The sequence below is a fragment of the Hipposideros armiger genome, unplaced genomic scaffold, assembly GCF_001890085.2.
Source record: "Hipposideros armiger isolate ML-2016 unplaced genomic scaffold, ASM189008v1 scaffold_549, whole genome shotgun sequence".
In the NCBI taxonomy this organism is placed as follows: domain Eukaryota; kingdom Metazoa; phylum Chordata; class Mammalia; order Chiroptera; family Hipposideridae; genus Hipposideros; species Hipposideros armiger.
In genome coordinates this window covers 1123015-1133191 of record NW_017731899.1, presented here as the reverse complement: position 1 = coordinate 1133191, position 10177 = coordinate 1123015, and positions in this window count along the sequence as shown.

Here is a 10177-nt window from a genome sequence, read left to right as displayed (position 1 = left end):
CGACCTTGTCCTGGATGACCATGGCTGGATTATTTTTTAAGGCCAAACAAAGAGGTACCTTTAGAGCTCTTAAGAAAAGACAGACACAATGATGGGATTACACTTTTTCTTCTCAGTCTACTTGCTACAATGGTTAGGGGTCTCCAGGGAGTTTAGGGCTGAAGCCAATCAAACACATGACACCAGCCTGACATGGAAGCTCTCTGCCCCAGCCTCAAGTTCCTGCTTAATTTCTTTACCTTCTAAGATTGCTAGAAATGTAAAATCAGGTTATAGGAATAAGGGAGAGTGAACTGCAAGTGTGGATCACCAGGCTGTTCACGCAGGCCCCCAAGTGCAGAGCACGATGGGAAGGTGCCACAGCCAGCGTCCCTCAGGTTGGGAATCTCCCTTCTACCTCACAGGCTTAACTTCCTTGAATGGGAACACCACTGCTTCTGACAACTGATCTCTCCCATGTTTGATGGGTCCGCTCCCCAAATTTAATTATCATTTGTGTGATCTACACGTCCTTGTCAGGTATCCCCCAGGATCTTCACACAGCTCAGCTCCCCATAGTCCTACGGGCCACCTCACCATTCCCAAGGCCATGGGCAATGAAAGCGAGAACACCCCGAGAGCTCCCCAGCTCAGATAAGAGGAAAGCGATTCAGCGCATCCTCTGAGCAAACACGAGGTAGAGACTCATTCACACAGCCTCCCCCACAGTCCTCAGTACCAGGGACCTGGGGGGAGGGGCCCAGTCAGTGTGCTGAGCTGGCCAGCTGAGGGTAAACTCCATGAGGTAGGTGACAGCCAAGCAGCGCTGACACCCAGAGCCTCCCGACTGAGAACAGTCACTTAGGAGCTCACAACGCCAGCCAGAGCGGAGGAAGCCAAGATGCTATACTCACCTGCCTCTGCCTTTTCCACCCTGCCCGCTGTTCCTGACCTCCCCCAGGATGTGGCCCCAGGGCAAGGGAAGCGGCTCAAGTAGAGAGCCCAGGGGTGCCATTGGAGGGGACGTTGTTCACTCTTACCCATGTCACTCACTTCAATGCCGGGACAACTTTGATGTAAAGAGAGATGACAATACCCGTCAACACGAGCACAGCTGCCAGGATACCACCAGCAATGCAGAACAGAATGATCGAGTGGGCGTTAGAAGACTGATGTCTATCTAGGCAGAGAAGTGCAGGAGGCAGTGAACATGGCCTCCCTCACCACACGGCCACTCAGCACCCTCAACGTGCTCCCTCTAGTGGAGGAAGAATGACCCCACACCACAGAGCCTTATGCATGTAAAACACAGATATGAAACACAAATGAGTCCTCCCGGGGAGGCCTAGGAGCCTCAGCTGGCCCAGAGATGGAGAAGAGGATTTATGTATGAAACCGATGGGGCTGAAATGATAAATCCAGGCAGAAGGAGGAGGGAAACTGGGAAGAATCTTTCTCTCCCTTTCACGGGCAGTAATGTGCAGCTGTAAATGACAAACAGGCCTGCACTTGAGCAAACGGTTTTACTCCCAAACACCTGGGCCTCCTGAACTATGTAAGAATGAACCCCTCACTGTATAGAAGACTTAAAAATCTCCTATGGGAATGATTAAGACAATGACTTTTTCAAAATGTTATGTTCAACAATACTAAGAATATACAAATCCATTTTGTGATATGTGTTTTAGGGAATACGTTTTCAGCTCTCCCACTGACAACTGCCTTTTTTCCTTCTAAATCCTAAATACTCCCAGGAAATCCAATTTGTCTGGTTTAAGCACTTTGTTTACTCTAACTCCCTGAAACTAAGTGAAGGTGAGCCAGGAGAGAAGAATAAACAATCCACTGCCAAAGCATACTTACTATGGTTTAAGACATAGCTGGATGAGTGCCGACAGTAACCAAAAACCACAATTAAAATAAACTTTAGAGAACAGTACATCTTATCAGGAATTTCTCAAACCTTTAACTGGAGAAAGAACATTCTAATTATCCTCGTTAGGAGTAATTAAGATATAAGTGTGAAGAGCTCGCTTGTAGAAGCACAGACGCCACCAGAATTATCACAATGGACAGCCACTGTCCACCTCCAACTTCTATGCCTATTAAGCCACAGGCTGTGTGACATCAACCCTTGGGACACCAACCCTCTTTCACAGAGTTCTGAATTCCATTCCATGTTCAGATATATTTTAGCAACCAAGGGAAATATGAATGCCCACATCTGATTTTAAATCATTTAATCTCAGTCCAACCTTTTCTGGTTTTGTTTCCCCCAGAGAACCTTTCAAGATTAGTTTGTTAATCAAAAGCAATGTTGGGTTCATAATAAAAGGACAGTCATGTGGGGAGGCTACTATCTAAAAATACTCATATATCTAAAAGTTCAATTATGAAAGACCGATCAGACCTTGTGTTTTAGCCACACAATAAAATAATATGTAGTTATAGCCACTTAACAGGATTCAGGTATAGGTTCACTGGCTTCAAAATATCATCATACTTTATGTTTGAGACAAAAAGATTTCAAAAAGTAATTTGAATGGGATACCAGCTCTAAATCCGGTTTCTACAACTTCAAGGTACTCACACCCAACAAAGCTCTTTCAATTAAATAAAGGAATTATTTTAACTATGAAACTTAGTCCTTGCTGCTCTTACCAAACCCTGGGTGAGGTCGTGAAAAGTAGGGGAGAGGTCAACAAAAATGGTGGCATAGACCCCCTGAAAATGCTCTCCTCTGAAACAACAGTGAAAAGCCTGGCAAAATTTGTCAGAATCAGCTTTTTCAGACCCTGGAAACTAACTAAAAGCTGGCAGCAGGACAGGAAATATGTATTGGAGAAGAACTGAATCTCAGTATGAACGGTCAGTTTTGTGGCATTGTCCCATCATTCGCTCTTCTGCTCCATGATAGCCTTGACAATAACAGCCCAGATTACAACGAAGCCAGAGGAGGGGGAGAAAGACGTAAAGCTCTTTCAAAGCTTCATTTCCAAGAATTATCATTATTTGGTTCCAGGCAGTTAAGGCAATCTTTGCCTAATCATTAGCTGACCACTAAGCAATCAATGACTTCAGTGTCTAGACACAACAAAAAATACAGAGTTTACAGAATTGGTAGAGAAAGTCAGTAAACAAACAACAACTATAATAAGCAGCAACAACAAACCTTGGAGAGCAAGGAGAAGCTGATTCCAAAGTTGTCATGTTATACTATTTTAAATGTCCAGTTTTCAACAATATAGTATAGGACATGCAAAGAAATAAGAAAGTAAGACCCATAAAAATAGGGGGAGGGGAGCAATCAATAAAAACATTCCTTGAAAAGCCCCAAACATTGGCCCTACTAGACAAAGGCTTTAAATCAGCTATGTTAAATATGTTAAAAGGAAACCATGTCTAAAGTAAAGAAAAATATGAGCATAATGTCTCCAATACAGAATGTCAATAAAGAGACAGAAAGTAGGGAAAAAGAAGAACCTAATAGAAATTACGGAGTTGGAAAGTATAATGACTGAAAAAAAAATTCACTAGAAGGGCTTAACATCAGATTTATGTAGGCAGATGAAAGAATCCGTGAGTTTGAAGATAACTCCATTGAGATTATCTAATCTAAGGAGCAAAAAGAACAAAGTGAATAAAAATGAACACGGAACTTCAAGTTTATACACTCAAACATGTAAAGAGCTTGCAAGTTGTCATCCTCAAAACAAGAAAAAAGCTGAACAGACAAAGTGAACAAGTCTTCTTAGGCCAAGCAGAGAACTGAAGTCCAGGGCAAACAGCCACACCAGAAAATGAAGAGACAGGTGAATACAATCAGCATACCGAAAGCAGCTTACCAGGGCAGAAGCCACCGCTGGGGCCAGCTACTGGTGAAAACACTTAAATGGTAATTAATAAATTGCTATGGGCTGAATGAGGACTAGCTTCAGAGTTTAAAAAAAAAAACAAAAAAAACTCCTGGGGACCCAGGTTCTTTGTGGGGTGGGGCGGGGAGAGCACTCTTTCATGCTTTAAACCTCTAGGAGCTCAACTAGGTTCTTACAGGGAAGATCACAGGAAAATCCCCCCCATGCTTTAGTCTCCACTGACACCACGGTGGAGGTGGCCTTGTTACCCGAGAGATGGCGAAAGTCCTGAGTCTCAACTAGGCCTCCTCTGGAGTTAGGTGGAATGGCGGACCTCCAGACTCCCCAAGTGTGCACTGACACCACAAGGCTTGGGCAGGGGTGTCACAACCCAGGGATAAAAGTCTCAGCTCTCTACTTGGCCTTCCCTGATGCTACTCTGGCAAGAGGGGCTGCTTTGGGACACCTACAGCCTGGTGACAGTGGAAGTCTAGGCTCTCCACTCTGTCTCTGCTGCAGGGGAGGCTGGGGAAGGGGATACAATTTTGTTTGTGATCCTCCTGGATCGAGAGAGGAGGGGCTTGTAAGAAATTGCTACAGCGCCATCTCTCGCTCCTTCTCCTCTGGGAGGCTGTCATGAGACAGTTTCTCATTGCTCTGGGTCTGACGAGGAAGGAGGCTTTCTGCTTTACCTTCCCACCAATAGAACTGCAGGATATAAAACCACTGAGCTTCAGGCTGGAACTGGCTCCTCGGCATCAAAATACCCCACAACGTGCATTGCCGTCATCCAGCCCCTTTTGTCGTGGTATCATCCTTTTTGGCGTGTGGAACAAGTTTTTGGCTCCTTTGGCAAATCTCCCTCTTACTGTACATGTAAGTAATATACTATTTGAATCCATAAGTGGGTTGTTTTATTTTTACCAGCAGGATCAGTCAGGTCTCACCTTGTCTTATGTGTTCTCAACAGTGCCATGCTACCCATTTTTATTCACTTTTATAACTGTCTACCCACTTTTATAACTATTTTAAGCTGGTAACAACTATGGTTACATACAAAAACACTATGCTGTTATTCCCACACACACACAAACACTTTATGCAGGTCAGTCTTTTGACTTTTAAGGTTTTGCATTCTTGGGGAAGAGCAGAGGTGGTTTAAAAATTCAGTGACAGCAACTCATTTACCATCCTAACACACAGTGGGGCAGTCAGAATGCCAATTTGATTGCACAGGTGCCTACTCAGTGCCTACTATGTGCTAGGTGTTGAGATTACGCAGTGAGCAGCTTTAGTTATGGTGCTGCCTAGAAACCTCTGTAAATGAGAAAAGGGAACGCTCCCTCTTTGGACAGGGAGCCCCAAACATTGGCCCTACTAGACACAGGCTTTAAATCAGCTATGTTAAATATGTTAAAAGGAAACCATGTCTAAAGTAAAGAAAAATATGAGCATAATGTCTCCAATACAGAATATCAATAAAGAGATAGAAAGTAGGGGAAAATATAATAATAAACCAGTCATACAGCTGCTATATCCTCACATAACTCTACACATGGCTAGCATTGATGTTTCCCTGGGGGCCAAAGTTACAGAGCAGGTGTAAGTGACTAAGCAGAACAAGAATTCAGGTTTCTCTATTCTTGCGGCTTTTCCTCTAAACTACCTTGGAAATGTGTCCTCTGATCCTCTGAGGGCATCTGGAGAGACCTTGTCAGAATGAGCAGAAAACCAAAATTCTGGGCTGCCATGTCCAATGCAGGGCATGGAACTATCTCTAAGAACGTGGAAGCGGCAATGTGGAAGAGAGAGAGGGAACTGGGGAGATGCTAAAGTTTCCTTTATCTAAGGTTAGATGCATTTAAATTATTTACCTCTCAAGACCAATACTTGGGCAAGGGAATTGTAAGAGAAAGTCTCAGGGTAGCCATGGAAGAAGTTCCTTTACCAGACAACTGCTTTGGATTTCAAATGGTAAGAGGTTCAATTACCAATAAGGTTTGTCATGGGCTGAATTGTGCCCTCCTCACCCCAATTCATACACTGAAGCCCTAACTCCCTGTACCTCAGAATGTGACTGTATTTAGAGATGGGGCCTTTGAAGCAGTAATTAAGTTAAAATGAGGCCATTAGGGTGAGCCCTAATCCCATATGACTACTGTCCTAATAAGAGATTAGGACACACACACACACAGGGGAAGGAGTACATGAAGACACAGGGAGAAGACGGCCATCAACAAGCCAAGGAGAGAGGTTCAGAAGAAATCAAACTCTGACACCTTGATCTTGGATTTCTGGTCTCCAGAGCTATGAGAAAACATGTTTGTTGTTTAAGCCCTCCAGTCTGTGGTACTTTATCATGGCAGCTAGAGTAGAATAGTACAAGAGGGTAGGGGCTGCAGTGAATGAGAGAAGGGCCTGAAACCCAGCTCCACTCTTGACCTTGTGTGGGAACAGTGGACATACTCAGTTCTACTTGCGAGGGCTGCTTTGAGGATTAAATGAAGTAGGGCTTGAGGAAGCTGCCAGAACTGATCCTCAGACCACATAACCATGTCTTTTTCTTATGAAGAATTCAGCAAGTCAGAGAAATGGTGTAACTCAGATACCTCCTAGTACTTTGCTGATCCTCAGACAGATGGGTGGGCAGAGCAGAGCCCAGGGTCAAGATGGCATTTTACATCTGCTAGAAGTCTGGGGGTGTCACCAAAAGCAGGCAGGGGGATGTAAGCTCCATCTTTTGCTCGTGGGGTTCAGTCCCTGAAGCAGAACAAGGAGAGAAGAGGACTGCAGTCCTGCTTGTGACACCACATGGTATGTGGCTGCCCCCTCTCTGGGACCTGTGAATATAATCAACCCCTTCCTTCCAAGCTGCATTCTCACTGCCTCCTGTGCCAGCTGCCTTTACCATGTCAAAACCAACATGGACATTCTTAAAACAATATACTCGGATTTCCCTCTTTTTTCTTTTGTGTATCTTGTATAGGGATATAATTTCTGATTACCATGGGGCTTCCATAAAATGTTAACTGTTTATTTTAAGCTGGCAACAACTGATGATCACATACAAAAACACTACACTTTTATTCCTCCCCACACACTTTATGCTATTGATATCACAAATTACATCTTTTTATATTGTGAACCCATATTTTTATGGTTATTTTGATACTTTTGTCTTTTAACTTCTATATTAAAGTGATTTATCCATCAGTGATTTATCCATCATCGTTACAGTGCTCTGCATTTGTCTATCGATCTACCTTTATGAGCGAGTTTTATGGTTTCATATACTCTCGTATTGCAGTTTAGCATGCTTTTATTTCAACCTGTAGAACGCTTTTGAGGATTTCTTATAAGGCAGGTCTAGGAGTGATGAACTCTCTCGCTGTTTGTCTGGGAAAGTCCTTATGTGTCCTTCATATTTGCCAGTTATAGTATTCTTGGCTAGCAGGGTTGTTGTTTTTCCTTTTAGTACTTTGAATTTATCATTCCACTCCCTTCCGACCTGTCCATCGGGGGATAAAGGGTCCAGGGCTTCCTATTCTGCCATCTTGCTCTGCACTAACACGCCTTTTCATTCTTATTTTTCCCCCTCCCCCGCTTCCTCCTCTAGTCAAGCTGTTGTTTTTCAGTCTAGTTGTGGAGGACGCCGCTCACTGGCCCATGTTGGTATTCTGATCATTGCGCTCTACCCAGCTGAAGCAGTCAGTCGCCAGCAGTCGGCCGGCCGCTCACAGCAGCTCAGCTCCAGGTCGAGCCATTGTTCACAATCTTAGCTGTACAGGACGCAGCTTACTGGCCCATGTGGGAATCAAACCAGCAATCCTGTTGTTCAGAGCTCGTGCTCTAACCAGCTGAGCTATCCAGCCGCCCCGCCTTTTCATTCTTTCATGAGTGTCTTCCATGGAGCAATGGTTTTTAAATTCCAATGTATCAATTTTTTTTCTTTCATTGATTATATTTTTGGTCTCACATAAAAAATGTCATTGCCAAACGCAGTCACACAAATTTCCTATTTTCTTCTACGTGTTTTATAGTTTTGTGTCTCACATTTAGGTCTATAATTAATATTGCTTTAATTTTTGTAAAAGGTATGTTTTTTTCTTTTTTTTGCATGTGGGTAGTCAATTGGTTTTAAACAACTATCCTTTCTCTATTGAATTGCCTTCGTAATTTTTTCAAAATTCAGCCATGTTTTTGTGGATCTATTTGTGGGATCTCCATTCTGTTCCACTAAAGTTTGTGTCTCTAAAAGAAATTGGTTAACTTCGTCTAGGGTGTCAAAACATAGAGTTGATTCACCTGTTATCCTTTTTTGTGAGATCACTAGCCAATATCCCCTTTTATTGGATATTTTGGCAAATCGTTTCATGTCTTTCTTTTTCTTTGTTATCCTTGCTAGAGGTTATCAAGTTCATTGATCTTTTCCATGAACCAGTTTTTGGTTTTATTGATTTTTTTCTATTTTCTATTTTCAATATTTATTATCTGGGTCTTTACAGAAAAAGTTTGCCAACCCTGATCTAGCACCATAATATAGCCTCTCATCAAAGTGTTACACCCCCTCCTTTAATTTCTATTCAACCTGTTCTAATGTTGTAATTTTAAGCCAGCTGCCTCAAGCCCAAAAGTGGTTGCTATAAAAACAAAAGTAAAAGGTATGTCACCAAGAAAGGGATACTACAAAGAGAATTTTTTTATAATTACGTATTTACTGAGAAGTACATTAGAAATAACGTAAACATGGCCTTCTACAGCAAGTGAAGAAATATTATACTATAATTATCAAAAACTAAAACTATGCTTTAACTGAAATGCCAAAAATTTCACTAAAAACAAATTAAATATAGACTATAAAGATATCTGTTCCCAGTATTTCCAGGTTACACGCCTTCACTTTGGTCACAGAAGCATGTCAGGAGGCAACTGGGCTTGGCATAGAAAGTACATTCTTCACACAAATGAGTTACAGAAGGGTGACACAAGAGAGTTCACTTGTATTTGGGGAACAGTTACCACAATATTATTCTCTCAGGCTGCATCACTAAGTATCTAACAACTAAAGAGTTAGGAGACAACAGATTTTTCAGGATTATCTTCTTCCAAACTGGGTTACATGCCTTCTTCCAAACTGGGTGACAATGTCACTGCTATCAACATTTTTATTCAGCACTCTTAAGAAAAAAAAAATATATATATATATTTTTTTTTAAAAAGCATCATATTTGGGGAGTTTTCTCTACATTCATTTGTTACACTTGTTGGGGGGGGGTTGCCTATAAGTTTTCAACTGAGGCAAATCATACCATACGACCTCTGCCGATTCCTATCCAAGCCCTTCCTCCCCCAACTGTTTTATAAATAAGCAATGAGACTAAAATAAATCACGGAGAACAAACTGCAAACTTGGCACCTGACTGCCACTTTCTGACCTTGTCAATGACTAACCAGCTAGGCCCTGCAGGCCCAAAAGGTGCCTATATTCTGCCATAATCTGAGCTAGCCAGTGGGAAGGTGGACACTAACAGAAGCTCTTAATCTTTTTGGTGTCATAGACAAGACACAGTCTGGTGAAGCCTATAGGACCCTTTTCAGAGTAACACATTTAAGTATATAACGTAAGATATACAGGTTTACAAAGGAAATTGAAATATAATCACAAAATATTTTCAAAACCAAGTGTATAATATAGTAGTATATGCGCTTCTTTACAAATAGATGCAATGCCAATATACTGGCAGGTCTCATTACCACCACATACAAATTGTGGCATATCCACACTATGATGTTCACTACATAATTATATGCATTTGTCAAAAGGCAAAGAACTGTACACTAAAAATTGTGACTCTTACAGTATGCCAATTATACCTTAGTCAAATTGACATAAAAAGTGGTAGTGCTAGTCTAATAACTACAATTTTGAGGTTCTAATAGTTTTAAGATAGCTGTAACATCACTAATGTGATGTGAAAATGATTATTTTAGTGACAGGTGCTGCTAATCCTACTGGGGTTTGCTAATTTACTAACCAATGAAATGTTAAATTTAGTGTGAGGTGAATAAAAATAATGATGAAAATATTTTTCCCAATTTGGGTTGATGGCCCCCATGAAATCTACCAATGGACTGGGTCCATGGAGTACAAAGAAGGTCGTGAGGCTAGTCGCAGTGGGAACAGATAAACATGGGGGATCTGTGAACATAGATTCCTGAGTGTAGGCAGCCATGAGGAATCAGAAGGGGCTGCATTCCATAGTCATGCTACCTGCTTACTCTCATAAAGACATCCAGTCCTCAACTCATACATGGCCAGCCCAAGAAGTCTCCAAGCCAGAAAA